Genomic DNA, 19,700 nt, shown 5'->3' with positions numbered 1-19,700 from the left:
CCTGAGGAAGTAAAAGGGGTTTCCCCAGCTTGGACCTCCAGGTATCTCTCAGTGGAAGGGAATGTGTGGTGGGATCCCCTTACCAGAGCCTCCCCCATTTCCCTGATATCTCTTGGGTAGTGAGGAGATCCTCAGGCTACCTGGGACAAAGATGTTTCCTAGACCATGTCACTTACTGTAATTGGGTTCCTTTTTCCTCTTCTGTCTGTTTGTTTCTAGTAAGACTTTGATTCAATACTTTGTAAGCTTTTACTACAGACGTCTTCGTGTATTGAATATCCCTAATTAATAAACATTAGATAATTCCTTGTTTAATCAAATACACAGTGTGCTTGGTTTTCCACGCTTCTATGTGTGTGTGTGTGTGTGTGTGTGTGTGTGTGTGTGTGTGTTTGTGTGTGTGTGGGGGGAGTTTTAGGTGGAAAGAGATGAAGAAAAAGTCAAAATAGCAATAGCAGAAAGATGTTTTTGTAAACAAAGTTTTTTCATGTGGGGTCCCACTGGCTCAGATTAAGAATGCCTTTTTTAAAAAATAGGCATCCATTAATTTTAAACACAACATATTTTCACAGCTGACCTATCATCATCGTATCAAGATCTTGAACAACATAGAATAGACTCAATTTGAAATAGATAAGTATTTAAATAAGCGATCTAGCTTAGTAACTCTACTTGCATAATTTTTATGGTTTGCAAGTATTTTCCAACACATAATCAGTTGTAGGCATATAAAAATATGTGAAAAACAAGGAAGGTGTCAATATATTTATTTTTACAGCTTAAAAATATTCAGAGAGGTTAGATAGCCTATCCAATATTTCTAAGCTAGTAAATGCAATGGTGGGGATATGTATTTAGGTCTCATTTTATGCATGTGGGAAGTGATGGGATCGCATTTCCTAAAGATTGTTTTGGGTGAAAATAGATGATATATGCCCATTTTGAACAGAGACAGAAGCACATGACAAAGACTTCCATAGGTTCTTTCCAATTTCTCTTAGTTTATGTATTTAACTTTGCTAACAATTAACTAAAAACCTGAGTGCTTGCTTGAGTTTATTTTTCAAATCTAAATTTAACAATAACGCAGGGGCAATCTTAGGAGAGAACATTAAATTGATGGCACTTATTTTTAATTTGCTTATTTTTATTTTCTGATAAAATAAATAGTTTTCTTAATAGGCAAACAACTTTTTGAGGGTCAGCATAATCGCATCCAGGATTTAAATGCTGTTTCTAGCTGGAAGCTAACTCTGCTGTGTGTCCTGCATAAGATGCCTGGTTCAGTGAGCAAAATGTGCATCGTGTCACTTTGAAGATAAAGTCATGTCTCCTAGGATGCATTGTCAACAAGCCTGATGAGATACAGTGTTGGTGCTCTGATTTTCTCTTTAGTTGTGCTTTGACTTTCGAGTCCTTTCGGTTATTCTTTATAGTCTGAAGAAATCACAGCTTCTGGCTCTTCTGTACTGTTTGACTAGTTATAGAAGCCTGTCAGTTTTCCAATACTGAAAGAATCTACAAAATAAGTGAAATGACCTCGGGCATTATTTCGGATACCCATTGTAATCATCGCTAGATTTAAACTTGAGGGTTATAGACAGAATTGCACATTTAAACATGAGAATTTCTGTTTTGGCTGACAGGCAAAATTGGAATTTGTTAGACTCTCTTTTGCTTAATTTTGGACCTAGGGAACGAGTATTACTCATTGATTTAAAGAGTAATCTCTTTAATAGAGTAAGACCCCATGGCAAAATCCACAGGGATGTGCTGTGTATCTAGTCCATGTGAGTCATGCTATGGGTTATAACATAGTTTTCTTAAAACACAGTGGCATATTGTCTGTTTCTTTCATTGTAGAAATAAAGGTCTTCTCTGACTGTTTATCTTTTTTTTTTCTGTCAATGCCAGTGTTTTAGTCAGGTTTTTCTATACTTCAGAAAGTCATTAAGCTAGTATCACTTAATTTTAAATAGTGGTTGCTTTTCTTTTTTTTAAGGATGAATACATTGTAGAGGTTTTGGAAGTTGAGAAGTTTCTTAGATCAAATTGCCTTTCCTTAAAATTAATTGGTGCTGTGAATAAGAAATGATTTGGGTGTTTTGTTTGCTTTTCATTTCAAAATACTTTCTTGTTTTTCTTCCTTAATGTTTAAGTTGTACAGAGTAAACCCCGTATTGGTAATGACTTACTAAAGATAGATGCTCTTCCACTCTTCTTATTAGTTGTAATTGCTGATGTAGATTATTGTGAGGCTGAAAGATTTGTAACACAGCAGGTTATTCATTAGCAATTCTGGGATGAAAACTCAACAGAAAATCATTTGAATCTAATGATTGTTTTAAGTTATAACTGACTCCGTAATGCATGTAACATTTTAAATTCCTAGACACTCTGTGTATTTCTGTTCCTGAATTAAAAGCATTCCCAAATAACCCATTCTACATATTATTATTATACAACTCCTATAAATACCGTTGTCTAAGTACAACAGACAACACCAAATTACATCCTTTCAGAAGATGTACACTGTAAATATATATGTAGGCTTTTTCAATTCTGGTAATTTCCTAGGCTATCCTCTGCAATGTCACCTTCTACAAACAATTTAATTTTTCAAAGGACATATATTGATATGCATGATCATATTTGTAAAGACTCAGCATATTGTTTACGAGTCAGAAAATGTTAATCTCTCAAATATGTTAATTTAGTATCTTTCAAAATACGAAGTTTAACCCCATTGATACCATGTCTTAAAATGCTTATGTAGGGACTTCTCTGGTGGCACTGTGGTAAGACTCCACGCTCCCAATGCAGGGGGCCCAGGTTTGATCCCTGGTCGGGAAACTAGATCCCACACGCATGCCTCAAGTAAGAGTTCACATGCCACAACTAAGGAGCTGACGAGCCGCAACTAAGGAGCCCACCAGCTGCACCTAAGACCCAGCATAACCAAATTATTAATTAATTAATTAATAAAAAAAGTTCATGTATCTGACAGTTGTTTTTTGTCAGTATAACCAATTAATTCATGAAACAATAGGAGATTAATAACCACATTTTTGATAAACACAATGGTTGTTTCATTTAAAACAATATATATATACACATATATGTATATATATATTTGATTTGGGAAAAATAAAAAGTCATGGAAGTGGCAAACACATTGTGTGAAAGCCACAACTGTCTGGATTGCCTTTTGATTAAGCCACTGACTCAAATTTGATGAAAGCAATAATGTCTGTCCATTGTTTTAATTAGGGTTTCTAAGTGTGTTCTTTCCAGTGGCAATAAGCTTGTTTCTTAAATGTAGATACAATTTAGAATGTATACCTCAAACACTACTAGAAATTTAAGAAAACCATAAAACTGGTGGCTAAAAGGCCACAGAGATCAACAGAAAAGTTCTCACACTTTAGTGATTTTTCTTTAATTTTCTTTACATTTCCTCTCCTGTTATTTTTGTAGTTCCTTTCTCTTGCAACATACTTTGAGTCTCTGAGTATCCATTTCCTCAACTTTAAAATGGAGGTATTAATAAGACCTACCTCATAGGGTGGATGAGAGGATGAAATAAGTTAATGTATGTAAAAGTGCTCTCAGCATACTAAGTACTAATCCTGGCCCTGGAAGGGCTTAACAAAATTGCTTCCTTATACAATTTGCAAGACCCTGCTCCCAATTCTAGAACTTGTTCAGTATTCTAAAACTCAGCTACTATGAGTCACTCTTGGTAGAGCTTATACATTATAAACTGGATTTTCTAAGTTGAATGTTCCTTGAATCTGAGCATTGTTATTGTATTCTCAACCTCATCTGCTGGGATAAGTTTCTCTTAGATCTGAAGCTAATGGTTGCTGTACCTCCTTTGTGAATAATGTTTCTTTAAATTCTACCATACCTGATGTGGTACAGTTTAGTCCTCCAGTAATAGCCCTATGGGAACAGGGCTCCCAAGATGAGCAGGGTTTGGGCAGCCAGATTGTAAGCTCCTCGTATCCCCCTCATACCTCCCAGAGATGCTAAACATGATCTGAGCATCTCATTGTTAAGGATGTTTCTGAATTGGCTGGAAGCCTGAGCTAGATGACCTCTAAGAGGGCTTCCTACCAGTCTGTGACCAATCTGCAGCAGGGTCAAAGAACCCAGCGATTTACAAGGCTGTGTTTAGGAGTCCACCAATAGAATGTTTCAAAGTGATTTCTGCTTGACTGACCACCATTTCCAAAATTACCAGTCAGTTAAGATTTCCCCAAATGAGGCAAAGCTGTTTGTGTACGCTTCAAGTCATCCATGTCTAACTTTGCATAACTGACGTTCTGAGCTTTGTGAAGAGTTTATAAATATTCAAAGATTTATTTTTGGCAGTCCTATAGGGATGAAGATTTGCTAAATGTGTTGTTCATTTAAAAGATAGTGATGCTTCACTTACTTTCTCGCAATAGGTACGTTCTTTCCACCTTTAATTTATATATAGCTTTATCTTATAGCCTCTAGTGCTGCAAAAAAAGTAGTCAGCATTCCTGAAAGGGAGGACTACACTTCAAAGAAAAAAACCAAAACATAGCTAATTACTGTGATTTTTGATTTGAATAAATAGATTAATAAATTTAATCTGCTCCTGTATGCCCTGTGACCGTACAACTTGGAATCATTGAGAACAGTGAAATAGCTGACATTTTTAATCACTCACCACAATGCCTGGCACTTTAAAATATTGAAACCACAGGAGGAAATACTTAAGGTACGTGTCAATCTGTAAGTGCTTTGGCTTTTGTGAATTCTGCACAGTACAGACTGATCTGTGTTCCTTAGAAAGTGTCCATCTTTCACATTGAAATGCTTTAAAAGTTTGGAAGTATCCACAAATTGTAACAATTTTGTACATTTTCACAATACTAGAGCTTAATTTGATGTTTTAATCATTTTAATTAAAAAAAATCTATTTCAACCTAAAGTGATGCATCTGACATATGATAATAATTCATCTGTAGTAGTTATGGAATTATGCTTAGAATAGTCTGTTTCCTTTATAATTTTTCTCACGCATGGGTAAATAGTCAGTAAATTATTCCGTTTTCCTTCCAAGCATTCTTTTCATTGAGAAACGCCTACAGGCTAGTAAATGGTGAATTTGACATCACTATTTTGGTATGATTCTGTGATGACTTCTGTTATACCTAATTGTAAGTAATTAAAATTTGTAAAGAGAGAATTTTAACTTTAAGAAAATTTTATCAGTTGTCTAAAAAGGCAAACCAGAGCCACCTACAATATTTTGATTCACTGTAAATCCTGGTTCCTTTAATTTCATCTGAATCCCTTAATTCTGTGATATCTTAAAATGTCAGATATATAAAATGACAGATAATTCTTTACCATCAACTGTACATTCTAACAATCTAGTTTACTTTTTTTATGTTAGAGTATATTATTTATTTGTTTTATACAATAGTTTTTACTTTTGGAATCAAACCCACTGTTTTATTTTCAAATCTATGTTAGTCTTTAGGCATGTGGGAATATTCCATAATAAAAGTGACCTAGTAAAGCTGTGTTTCATGAAATAAAATCAATTAATTACATGATAATATTCTAATACTTTTTTAAAAAGCGGTTTAAACTTGGTTCACTTGCCTTGTACAATCAACTAAGCAAAGGGTTTTCCTTTTTTCCAAGGAATCTTTCTGAGCCACACTTTTAAACACAGAAATATTTAATAGTAATTTCTCAGTAACAGACCAAAATATTTAGAACTCAATAGGAAGAAAAGGGAAGTGGTTCTTATCTGAATTCAAAATTTAATAGGAAAAATGACTCCATTTAATCCATGTCCTTGAATCTTCCTCAAAACTAATCCTACTGTCAATTTATTTTTTATTCACCTCATCCTCTTAAATATTTAAGCCTTTGTCACTCAAAAATTCAAAGGAAGATGTATGCCAAGAGTTCTTTCTCTAAGTTTTTTTTTACATTCTTAATTATAACGAAACTCTAAGGTGGGAGAGGAACTGATTTTGGAGATTAATTTGAATAATAAGAAAATTGGGCAAGGTCCTAATTATCATTTTCTCTCAGTTATTTTGTTCTTGATAAATATATTTAAATTACGTTGTTACAAAATATATCTGAAAACTAAATAAATTCTATTCTTGTTTAAGGATTTACATAGGAGGCAGAGTGTATGAGGTTGAGGACAAAAACCTGAGAATCTAACAACCTGTTCCATCATTACCAGACAATCTTGACTGTTTGCATGTCTCTGGCATGAATGTAAAGATTGAGCTGAACACAGTCCCAGGATCTCCAGCCTTTAAGTCTCAGGAGCATTGTGTACACCCTAGAAAAATGTGACGGTTTTTCTCTTTTTAATTTCATTATATGGCTTCCCATATTTATGCACTGGTTTTGTTTCATTTGAGCTACTAGGAGTGTGAATCCTCAAAATGCCTACTATACAGTCTTAATTTCAAATTCTAGATCTTAGCATCAGTTTCTATAGCCTAAACATGAGAGAAGGAAACAAAATTGATTGCATGCCTGTTGTGTGCCAGGAGCTGGGCTAGACTATGCATCTTTCGTCTTAACCCTTAAACAACAGACCTGTGAGGTAGGTGAGTAGTCTCATTTCACAGATGAGAAAGCAGACTCTGAGTGTAAGTACCTAGTCCAAGGTCACAGAGCAGTTAAACAATACAGTTGGGATTAAAAACTCAGTATTATTGACTCTAAAGCATATTCATAAATTTTTATGAATATCGATAAATGGAATGGATCAACAAATTATTAATATACTGCTACATTTTATAAGTTCATAAAATTTAAGGATAGCATGTTTTATGTACAAATAAAATATTACACGGGAATGGTGAATGAAAAGTAATGGTAAAAATTATTTCACTTAAATGTGAGAGTTGTCTTTTTTTTAAGCTAAAGAATTTAAGACTTCTTGAATATTTATCAAAATTAATGAAGTGGAGCAGAGCTGTTACTCTCTCATGTTGACTTAAATTGGTTGACTTCCTCTGCATTGCACATTTTGTCTAAAAGAGAAAAGAGCACAAAGATTAATGCACATATGTTTTATGTTGTTAAAGTTTCAAAAGTGATAAAACTGTTTTCACAATGGATTAGAAATACTTTCCTTCTTCTGGAAAAAAGTCATGAGCTACATAAATATAAAAATCAAAAGTGGCTGTAAATGATGAATGCTACACTTTCTCTGAAAAGTTATTTTTTTCTGATGGGAGAAAAAAATCAGAAAACTGATCTTTTTGCTTTGTATAAACTTAAATGAAAATAGTTTCTGGACTTCCTTTCAAATTAATATTCAGCACACAAATTACTGAGCACTTACTATTGTATCTAAGGCAATATGCTAGTTGCTGGAGATACTAAAATTTATAAGACATAGCTTTGACCATCAAGGACATTACAAAGACTAGTTGTATTTTTTGGTCTAGCATGTTGCGTAGTTATAAATACAACCTGAAGTTATCTAATAGCATCAAACAGTTCGGCTAGTAAATACAAGAGTTGAGGCAATGTCAGAGCATACGTACTAATTAAATGGTCTCCCCTTATTACCATACTCTAATTACATTAAATGGTATCAGAAGTATAGTTCATTTTCACTTCAAAAGCCATTGTATTCTTTTATTTGTATAATTAAACTACAAGAGCTGTAATACATTCAGACAGAGCTTGTACAGGGTTACTTAAATGATAGCATTTTGCTTTGGGGCAAACAAATAAAACATTTCCAGAAAATGCAAGTAATGTGTTAATTAGGCAATGTTCACAAATTGTGAAAATGCTCATTTATGTCATTACTAAGATTGTACTTCATTTGCCAATTTATTTTTTATCAAGTATACCATCTTAATATTCTTGGCCTTACATTTTTATAGTAGAGTAAAAGATTGTGCCAACTAGCACACTTTTAAATCAGATTTTACAGTTCAAATTTTCCCTGATAATCTAAGGCTAATTTATTGTCATCAGGGAATGATGTATATAGTGATGCTGATTGGTATTGAAACTCCTAAATAATATGTCACTAAGTATATGTCCACACATACAAAGATATACATGAAATATTCCCAAATAAAAACTGTACTCATATTTTATCCATGATTTTATTTTTCATGTTTCTCAGACTTCTCAGTTGAAGTCTACTGAAGGGATAAATAGGGTGTAAGTCTAAGGAATCCTTTCAGTATTAGGTGTGTTAAAATTAATGGGGAAGTCAGGTCTTTCAAGGGAAGTTCGGTCAGTTGGAAATGCGGGAATGGGGTTCAAGGAAGAGATATAAAGTAGAAGAGACCAGAAAGGAAGACCAGAGCTCTGAGGGATGAGATAATCCATGTGCTGTGTAGGCCTTTTTGAAAAGCTAAGAGGAGAAGTTAATTACTCAGTGTCAATTAAACTGTGGAGACTAAGTCCTTGAGGTAAGGGATGAGGATGATCCCCAGTGTAGCAGAAGTGAAGAACAAAGATAACATGGAAAGAGTCACTGGGTTATGGAAAAAGAGGGGTCGAGGCTAGGGTAATTAAGGCAGGATTGAGTAGGGGGAAATGAAAACTTTTAGTGCTTATTACATATCAAATAATTTGATAAATTATAAATAATTAAATACGATAGTAGATTTGACAGCAAGGTCAGATGAAGTTTTGTTTGTTTTAGTGTGCTTTTTTTTTTCTATAAGATGTTTATATAATAGAAGGACACTCACTTATTCATTATGTCAAAGAGCATATATTTATGGAACAGATTCTTTGTAAAATAAAACATTATTTAAGCTATGTTAGGGCTAAAAGAAAATAATAAAGAATAAGAAGCTTTCAACTTAACATAGGAAAAATGAAGATTATTGGGGTCAAGAATTGATGGGAACATGGCCACAGATAAAGAAATGAGACTACTTACAGGGAATCTGAGAACCAATGACTCAGGAAGTTAAAGAGTTCTAGTCTCTAGGCTCACATAAGATCTTTTATAACAGTGTATTTGTGTTACTTTCATAGTTGTGGATACAGTGAGAAATAACTCTATAGGAAATATCCCTTGCCCTCAAGGAAGTGTTGGAAAACTCACTCACACACAGTGTTCTCAAGCCAGTGTGTATTTGTGTGAACCAATAGCTCTACAAAAGCAGAAGGAGAGATCATGTCTGCTTAGGGAGACCAGGTAGGGTATGAGGAAAGGTTTGACATGGGCTTGGCCTTAGGAATGGGAAGTACTCCAACAGTAGTAAACTAGGGGAGGAGCAAAAGCCCAGGAGTGTATAGTGCTTAGCAAACCATACGTTGAATAGAAAACTAGAAGCATAGATTTTGCTTAGAGGATTGCAGAGGGCCTTGAGTACCTAGAAAAGGGTTGATGCTTTATAGGGCAGGCAGTACTGAGCAGGGGAAAGCAGAATCAAAGAGCTGCTTAGGAAGATTTCTCTCACCACAGGTCTTAATAGAGAAGGGGAAAAAAGAGAACTCGTGGTAAAGTGTTATCATCTGAAATTGTATACTCTCAAAATGAACCTCAGATTGTGTACTCTAAAAATGAAACCTCAAAAGTACACTGATTTTTCTGAGAGGTGAAATGTTCATAAGAAGTTATGAGTATTTGCAAGGACAATTGAGGAGAAGTAAAACTACTTGTATTAATAAGTGACTTCCTAATGATAATAGAAATACAAGTAGGAAGTGCTTTGTGGGAAAGACCATAGGAAATGAAAATAAAATGATGGTTCTTACTTGCTAATTAGGACAGAATGGCACCTTCAGAAAAATCACAGTGGTTAGTGTTACCGTTCTCTCCAGGAGGATGGACTCTTGTTCATCTCGTCCAACTGAGGAATTGTGTATTCTTCCTTTGAATTTGACTAATTAAATGTAAGAATAATTTTAAAAAGAGAAAAATGTAGAAATGGTTTACCAGGAGCACTCTAATAATGAAAATCATTGCCAAGTTATTTAGTAATATTCTTATATTTTTCAACACCTCTTCACGTTTGGCAATTTCTTATGCAACCTGGGCAGTAATGGGTAAGAATAATCTCCTTGGCTGGGAAGTAACTGATCCAAATTGAATGAAAATCTTGAACTCCGGCATATTTAAGATGCTCATTATGACCGCATATAAAAAAGCTGTTACTGGCATGTGAAATCTTTAGAACCAAGTAGTGATTGAACCTCAAAGGTTTATTTTTAAAGAAGACTCCTTCTTTTTCATAATTCTTAGGTTTTTTAGAATATATCCAGGAATGAAGCATTATGGAAATTTATCAATTCTTAAACTTAGCAAATTCAGTTAGTAGCATTTTTTTTTTTTTTTTTTTGCGGTACGCACGCCTCTCACTGCTGTGACCTCTCCCGTTGTGGAGCACAGGCTCCGGACGCACAGGCTCAGCGGCCATGGCTCACAGGCCCAGCTTCTCCGTGGCATGTGGGATCTCCCTGGACCGGGGCACGAACCCGTGTCCCCTGCATCGGCAGGCGGACTCTCAACCACTGCGCCACCAGGGAAGCCCAGTAGCATTTTTTTATGCCTCAAGAGAATATCAAAATCCAGGCTCCAAGATCTGGACTCTTTTCTTCTAATGTGGATACATGTATGAATTTTCTAGGACTGCTGTAACAAGGTACCACAAAGTACCACAAACTTAGTGGTTTAAGAACAACATAAATTTATTGTCTCACAGTTCTAGAGGCTGAAAGTCTAAGATCAACGTGTTGGTAGAGTTGGTTCCTTCTGAGGGCTGTGCGTGAGAATCTCCACCATGCCTCTTATCTACCTTCTGATGATTTGATGGCAATCTTTGGCATTATTAGCTTATAGTAGCATCACCTTGATCTCTGTCTTCATCTTCACATGGCATTTTCCCTGTGTATGTGTCATTGGTGTCTACATTTCCTCTTTTAATAAGGATACCAGTCATATTGGATTAGGGCACATCCTACTCAGTATAACCTAATCTTAACTAATTACATGTGTAATGACCCTATTTCCAAATAAGATCACTTTCTGAGGTACTGGAATTTAAGACTTCTACATGTGGATTCACCTTGTAACATAATTCAGTCCATAACAATATGTAAGTAAAAAATGGATGTGGACATTGTTGAGAGTCATCCTGTAGATCATCTACTCATTTGAGATCTTCTATCTCATGTAGAGAAATTAAAGATTCAGAGGCAACTTTTATCAGAAGAGGGATGTTTTCTGTATGTACCCAAGGTCTCCCATTGGGAATCATCTCCTCGCTGGCTGCCCTAACATCAACCCTTACCTCAGCCTCAGTTCTCTAGCATACTCTTACCCTGAGTCACCTGGGAAAAATATCACTTTTATATTACCCTCTCCTCAATAAATTTTGGTGGCTCCCTGCTAACTGCATAGTAAAGTCCAAGCTCTCAGATATTCCCTTTAGAGTCTTCCACCCACCAACGCATACCTGTCATCTTACTCCTCTCAGTTTTCACAGGTACAAATCCAGTGTTCCAGCCAAACTCAACTTCTCATCATTTTCCAAGCAAACCAAAACATTTAAAAATTTCTGCACCTTTGTTTATTATGGCTATTTTTGAAACCTCTTTCTTTTACTCATCCTGTAAGCCTGGCTGAAGTTGCACATCCTTCACGACACAGTCACTATGCACATGAGGTGTCCGCCTCTCATTCCTGTAGCACGCATGATCTGTGAGTCATTTTGAACTAATTTTTGTTTGTATTGGTTTTTTTCCTTTACATATTTATGTCTTATATGTCTTACCTCCCCACCTGGCTTGTAAACATCTTGGGAGCAACTATATTCTATTTTGTTATTCATAGAGTAATAATATAGGTTATCAAACATTATTGACACAGTTAGGACTGATTTATTGTGCATTTTCTTACCAGTGAGGTACACAGTGGCTGTTTTATTGTTTCCCTTGATTTGTTGTGCATCTACAGTTAGTTGCAAAAATCCTAGTTCACAGAGTTCCACATTGTCTCATGTAGAGTTGGGAGTCAAGGGGTTTGGGTCCATCCTGTTGAACTAGTTCATTTAGTCCTCATAGCTTTAGTTACCTTATCTACAAAACAAGGAAATAATGCCAATTTAGTTCTAAAGTTACTGTCAGATCTAAAATTCTATAATTTAATAGTTTATATATTATATCATTCACATTGAAATCTCTATATAAAGCTAATCGAACACTGGAAGCTTTTATACAGATACATAGATTGATAGATTGATGAGCCTTGTATTGCTGATTTAGTTCTTTTTTTCTATCAATGCTGACTGACAGTTTAGTGATCCTCAATTATTTGTTTGATTTTATAAGTCTGGCTATGTTGAAAATAGTCTTGAAGTGACCTATTGAAAATAAAAAACAATTAAAAGGTAATTTGGAGGTAATTTCTGTGATGATATGTAAGGAATTACTAACAGTCATTAGCCACAGAGAGCAGGGTTGGGGAAATGAGGGGAAGTGGACTTTTTCACTTTAATCAGATTTTAACAGTACACATTAACTTCACAATTAAAAAGAAGAATAATTAGGCAGTTTGAAGGCCAGTGCTATTTTTTAGGGATGGAATATCAGGCTGGCAAAAATCAAGAATAAGAAAGTAAAAATGCCTCCTCCCTCCTTCTTAAGAGTTCTTAGACGCAAGATGCCAGAACTAAAAGTGTCTGTGGAGTACAATAGATTTGTTAGTGTCCTATCATATCATAATATTCAAAGTGTTTCTTCAAGATCCTTAGTAAAGAGACTAGTGTTTTGAAATTGAAGGGAAAGTAAAACAAACAAGAAACCCAAGATTAGCAAAATAGTACGTGATACTTGTTACCTGAGTTGACTTAATTACCACAAGTAGATGAGCACTGAATATGACTCTAGATTCCCTGGTAACTTAGACCAAAAAGAACTATCTTGGGCTCTATCCTTTTAAATGTGTGATAGAAAAAAAGCACGTAGGTAAATCTATGGAAGAAAACTGTCCTTGTATTGACTGAGAGAGAAAATCTATTTTCTTTTATAAGGGATATTAGGGCACAGAATAAATCACGTCTTTATCTACAATTTTGTAATAGATATACTTCGTTTCAATGGACATTTCTTTTATGGAGGCTCTAGTAGTGCTGAGAGCATAATACTGCATCTTAACACAGGAGGGGTTTTCTTGCATAGAACAGAAAACAAGGCCCACGGCCTTTGCTTTCTGCTGATGTAACTTTTGAAGTTGGAAGAATTAAAATTTCTGGCTCATTAATGTATCAATCAGATTGCCTTGCAACTTCCTTAAATATGTCATTATGAGATGAGTAAGCCATGTGAGATTAGGAGAGGGAAGAACCTCTTAGTTAGGTATGCCCTCTGTGTGGAGTTCCCACTGGGAATCAGTCTCTATTGCAGTAGGAATGTATCAGAAAGGCAGAGGACAGATCCAGAAAGGGTGGCTTCACTAATTAGGTAATAGAAGCAAGAGGGGCTGGACCTGAGGAGCAGAACTATGGTCCCCAGCACCAGGATAGCAAGTGTTTGGAAGTAAGAAGTTATCGAGTTCTCTTTTCTGCAGCAAGATAATTCAGGGTTCCCAGCACCTTGCCTGTATATTGGGGAAGAAGTTAAGGCAGCCCTTGGAAGTTCACATCAGTTCTAGCTGTTGAAAATTCAGCTGAACAGTGTAATCCATTAGAACTATAACCTGCTAGACATTCAGTTTTGGGCCTTAACCAGTCCAGGTTTAATTGTACCATCATATAAGGGAGTTCCCCATCCTGGTCCTCATGAACTAGCCTCTTCTGGCCACCACAGTATCCTTAGCCAGGAGTGATGATTTTAATGACTCATCGCCTTTCCAAGGTAGGGGTATTTCCATAAACAGGAATATGCTCACCTCCTTTTCTTTTTGTTGATGATGGGCTGCTTATACCAGCTTCTGAAGGCCAATGTAGGAATTAAATACTTCTTCACTTGTATTCTTCCATTATCTTGTCCAACAAATACTCAGTTCAAGAGATCTCACATCTTGCTTAAAAGTTACAGGCTTTTTTTTTTTTTAACATTCATGTTTCATTATTTCTACCAATGTCAATGTACAGAATGAAGGAAACTGACATTTATTAATGTCTCGTCTCTTGCTCTATATTATTTTAGGCGTTTCTTGGCTCAGTGCTTACAATGTAAGTGCTGTGTACCCAAATTTACTTTCATGTAACCCTAGACTTAAGGATCTTTCCACTAGAGTTCTGTGTTGTCAGATGCAGGCAAATTGTCAAGTTCACTGGATATGTCTGGTAAATAGTATTTATAATAGGTTTGAGTTAATACTGGTTCAGTAGGTTTTGATTTCCCAAGGATGACGCTATGCAAGAGCTCCCTTAATGTACAAAATACCTTAGGTAAATGGCCATCCCAGGGATTCAGGCTTGGATCAGAATTTAAGATAAATGAATAAAGATACTGAGTTGTAATGCCTGGAAAGCAGTTCTGGACATTTACACACACACACACAAACACAAACACATCTCTACCTCCCCCCATCATACACACACTTAATAGGAAATTAGGCACACAAAGCCTTATCTAGGAAAATTTAATCCTTTCAATAGCTAAATAATAAAAAAGGAACTGGCAGACGATAGGTACACAAATATTACTAGGGAAAAAAAATTTCGCACCAAGCTGGCGGGTAATCCCCGTGTTGGTGTGATGTGCTAGCTCGGAAGTGTTTTCTGCTGCTGTCATGGTTCGTTCGCTAAACTGCATCATCACTGTGTCCCAGAACATGGGCATCGGCAAGAATGGGGACCTGCCCTGGCCCCCGCTCAGGAATGAATACAGGTATTTCCAAAGAATGACCACAACCTCTTCAGTAGAAGGTAAACAGAATTTGGTGATTATGGGTAGGAAGACCTGGTTCTCCTTTCCAGAGAAGAATCGACCTTTAAAGAACAGAATTAATATAGTTCTCAGTAGAGAACTCAAGGAACCTCCACAGGGAGTGCATTTTCTTGACAAAAGTCTGGATGATGCCTTAAAACTCACTGAGCAACCAGAATTAACAAATAAAGTGGACATGGTTTGGATAGTGGGAGGCAGTTCTGTTTACAAGGAAGCCAGGAGCAAGCCAGGCTGTCTTAGTCTATTTGTGACAAGGATCATGCAGGAATTTGAAGGTGACACAATTTTTCCAGAAATTGATTTGGAAAAATATAAATTCCTCCCAGAATATCCAGGGGTTCCTTCTGATGTCCAGGAGGAGAAAGGCATTAAGCACAAATTTGAAGTATATGAAAAGAACAATTAATGTGAAAACGTTTTCTGATCTATTTCAAGCCTCCTTCTTCCCCCCAAAAAAAATTATCTATTTTTTCTTGCAGAGACTTTTGTTGACTTTAGATCTGTGTATAATTATTTCTAAACAAAGTACTCTTATTCCGCACCAATCTTAACTAGACTGTGTCAGATACCATTTGTGAAGCATTTCTTGCTGTAACTGCCTGAATGCCCATCAAGGGTCAAGAATAGGTTACCAGCACCTGCCTAGGATAGAATATCTACCAAGACAGCCCAAAGTGGGAGAGTCCCCTAGTAGCAGGAGTTGAAACCAAAGCCTGTAGAGCTAGTTAGGAGCTAGGCAGTTGGATCCACAGGTCAGAAATGGATTATAAATGGAAGAGCTAGCATTCAGTTATTAAAGTTAGGTCAAAAGAGGGACTGTGAATTACCTTATATCACACTTCTGGAAAAAATTTTGTTCACTTAGACTGGGAGTGAATAAGTTGAAAACTCCAGGATATTCCACAGGGATAGTAAAGAGGCAGGTATGAGACTACCTTTTTGGTGGTTAAAGGAGGTGGTCTGAGACCTTAAAAAACTTTGTTTCTGATCTTCAGTGAGATCCCATGGGATGTTACAATGACAAAAAAAGAATTGGCTGCTCTTTACAAAAAAGAATAATCTAATATCAAGCATGATGGCTAAAATTCAAAGAGGTAATAAATTGAGAATGAATATGCTAGAAACCAAAATTAGTAAGTTAGAAACTAAACTTCACAAAATTAAAAAATGAAAATTAAAACATTTTACCCATCACATTAGCAAAGATTTAGATTAAGTATCCTCCCCCCAAAAAAATAGCATTTTCTGCCTTATAAATTGGTACAACTTTTTAGAGTGTAAGTTAGCAATATCAATTAAAATTCAAAATATTCTGGGTTTGGACCCAGAACTTCCACTTCTAGAAATTAATCCTGAGCAAAGAAATGGACCTAAGAGTATTTGTTGCAACTTTTTTTTTCAAACTTGAAAACAGCCCAAATGTTGATTAATAAGAAATAACTAACCAATATGTCTATAAAATGTAACATCTGCAGCAGTTAGAAAGAATGAAGTACTGACAGAAGAATGCCAAAAATTACTACGTAAAAGAAGCAAATTGTTTATAATACTCAAAATGTTTAATAAATGTTCATGTGTGGGAAAAAGCAAAAAAAAAAAGACAAAAATATTACTAGGAAAAAATATAAAAGAGAGCAACAAATTTGTCAACAGATGAAGAGCACTTATTATAAAGTATAATAATGGAGAACATATATGAAAGTTGTGACCTGACATTTTATTACGCATTTAAAATTTTGATATGGTGGTTTCTAACACAGTGTTGAAGGAGAATAGCAAAGTTGAGGGCCTGATATTACCCAACTTCAAAATCTACTATAAAGCTATAGTAATCAAGACAGTGTGGGATTGGCAAAAAAAAAAAATAGACAAATAGATAAATGGAACAGAATAGAGAGCCCAGAAATAGACCTCCATAAATATTTTCAACTGATCTTTGACATAAAGCAAAGGCAGTACAATGTAGGAGAGATATCTCTTCAACAGATGGTGATAGAACAACTGGACATCTGTATGCAAAAAAATGAATCTGGGTGTAGAGCTTACACTCTTCACAAGTATTAACTCAAAATGGATCACTGACCTAAATTTAAATACAAAACTATAAAACTCCTAGAAGATAAGACAGGAGAAAACCTAAATTACCTTGGGTATGATGATGCCTTTTTATTTTTAATTTTTTAAAAATTTTTTTTTTCTTGCGGTACGCGGGCCTCTCATTGTTGTGGCCTCTCCCGTTGCGGAGCACAGTCTCCGGACGCACAGGCTCAACGGCCATGGCTCACGGGCCCAGCCACTCTGCGGCCTGTGGGATCTTCCCGGACCGGGGCATGAACCCACGTCCCCTGCATCAGCAGGCAGACTCCCAACCACTGCGCCACCAGGGAAGCCCCCCGATGCCTTTTTAGATACAACACCAAAGCACAATCTAGGAAATAAATAATGGATAATTCAGACTTTATTAAAATTTAAAAATCCTCTATGAAATACAATATCAAGAGAATTAGAAGACAAGCCTCAGGCTGGGAGAAAATATATGAAGAAGATACATCTGTAAAGGATTCTTACCCAAAATATACAAAGAACCCTCAAAACCCTCAAAACAGTAAGAAAATAAACAACCCAGTTTAAAAATGGGCCAAAGACCTTAACAGAATCTAACAGAAGTAGATATACAGATGGCAAATAAGCATATGAAAAGATGCTCCACATCATATGTCATCAGGAAATACAAATTAAAATAACAATGAGATATCACTGCATACCCATTAGAATAGTCAAATTCTGGAACACTACCACCAAATGCTGGTGGGGATGTGGAAAAACAGCAACTCTCATCCACTGCTCTGGGAATGAAAAATGGTTCAGCCTCATTGGAAGACAGTTTTTGGTTTTTCTCACAAAACTAAACATACTTTTACAGTTGGATCCAGCAATCCCACTCCTTCATATTTAGCCAAAGGAGTTGAAAACATGTTTGCAATAAAACTTGCACATGGATGTTTATAGAAGGTTTATTCATAATTCCCCAAACTTGGAAACAACCAAGATGTCCTTCAGTAGGTGAATGGCTAAATAAAGTATGGTAAAGCTAGAGAATGAAATATTATTCATTGCTAAAAAATGAGCTATAAAAGCATGAAAATACATGGAGGAACCTTAAATGCTTAAATGCATATAATTAAGTGAAGCCAATCTGAAAAGACTGCATACTGTATGATTGCAACTCCATGACATTCTGGAAAAAGCAAAACTTTGCAGGCTATAAGAAGATCAGTGGTTGCCAGGGCTTAGGATGGAGGGAGGGATGAATAAGCAGAGCGCAGAGGCTTTTTTTTTTTTTTTTTTTTTTTTTTTTTGCGGTACACGGGCCTCTCACTGTCGTGGCCTCTCCTGTTGCGGAGCAGAGGCTCCGGATGCACAGGCTCAGAGGCCATGGCTTACGGGCCCAGCCACTCCGTGGCATGTGGGATCTTCCCGGACCGGGGCACGAACCCGTGTCCCCTGCATTGGCAGGTGGACTCTCAACCACTGTGCCACCAGAGAAGTCCAAGAGGATTTTTAAGGCAATGAAAATATTCCGTAAAATATTATAATGATAGATACATGTCATTGTACCTTTGTCCAAACATATGTAAAGTACAACACTAAGAGTGAACTCTGAGGTGAACTATGAACTTTGTGTGATTATGATGTGTCAGTGTAGATTCATCCCTGCTAAAAAATGTATGAGTCTGGTAAGTGATGTTGATAATGGAAGAGCCTGAGCCTATGCATGTGTGGGAGCTTTGGGTATATGGAAATTCCTGTACCTTCCTTTCGATATTATTGTAAAGCTAAAAATTCTCTAAAAATTGTCTTTAATTTTTTTAAAAAAGAAAGTTCTTCTGTGAACAAAGACCATGAATAATAAATACAAGAACTCAAGAAAGAGAAAACAAGGCAGTGGGAGGAAATGGAGTGTCAATTGGCAGATTTTAGTAAAATAGAAGAACAAATCAAAGTCATCACAGAAATATAAAAGAATTGAAAAGAGCAGTCACGAGAATAGACACTGGAGAAAACACAGCAAGGGTACTGAGGATATAAGTGAGGAGATGCAAAAAAGTAAAATAAAAATGGAAGGTTGAAAAGGACTAAGGAGAAAATGATAGGTATATAAACCAGGCAGAGAAGACCCTATATATGCATAATTGCAGTCCCTCAAGGAGAACACCAAAAACAATGGAACAGGATAAATATTTGAAAACATAACTTGAGGAAAAAAGTTGTGAAAAGGAGAGAATACCTGATCCTATTTGTTGAAAGGACATATCATGTACCAGTGAAAATTGACCCAAATCAGTTAACACTGAGACATATTCTTCTGATATGTACCTCACAAGATATCTTCTGAGGATATACCTCAAGGCATATCATAGTAAATTTATTAGCCTTTAATGATAAAGTTTTTAAATAGCCATGTAGAATGATCACAATACTTACAAGAGGGAAAAAGTCAGACTGTCCTTAGATTTCTCCTCTGTGACACTGAACACTAGAAGTCAGTGGACCAAAACTTCTGGGATACTTAAGGAAAGAAAGTATAAATCAAGGATTTCATGTCCACCCAAGATTTTTATTAAGTATACAAAAAATATTAAATATGGCACAACTCTAGAAATACTGTTCACCTACCAGAGGCTGAGCTTCAGGCAATCAAGGGATAATAGAGAAAAATTTAGCAAAATGACTAGTGATAAGTACTATATATGATTAACAGAAATAAGACTAAGCCAAATATGTGGATCAGATGACAA

General features: G+C 35.9%; 1 protein-coding gene and 1 pseudogene across 2 annotated transcripts in view; both read left to right on the top strand.

Moving 5' to 3' along the window:
* Window positions 1-19,700, top strand: part of MAGI2 (membrane associated guanylate kinase, WW and PDZ domain containing 2) — a 1,308,856-nt gene that overhangs the window by 101,321 nt on the left and 1,187,835 nt on the right. The window lies entirely within an intron of this gene.
* On the top strand, window positions 14,744-15,307 carry LOC112395046 (dihydrofolate reductase pseudogene; annotated as a pseudogene).

Source organism: Neophocaena asiaeorientalis, unplaced genomic scaffold (genome assembly GCF_003031525.2).
Source record: "Neophocaena asiaeorientalis asiaeorientalis breed wild unplaced genomic scaffold, Neophocaena_asiaeorientalis_V1.1 scaffold170, whole genome shotgun sequence".
Lineage (NCBI taxonomy): Eukaryota > Metazoa > Chordata > Mammalia > Artiodactyla > Phocoenidae > Neophocaena > Neophocaena asiaeorientalis.
This window is presented reverse-complemented; position numbering and strand designations above follow the sequence as displayed.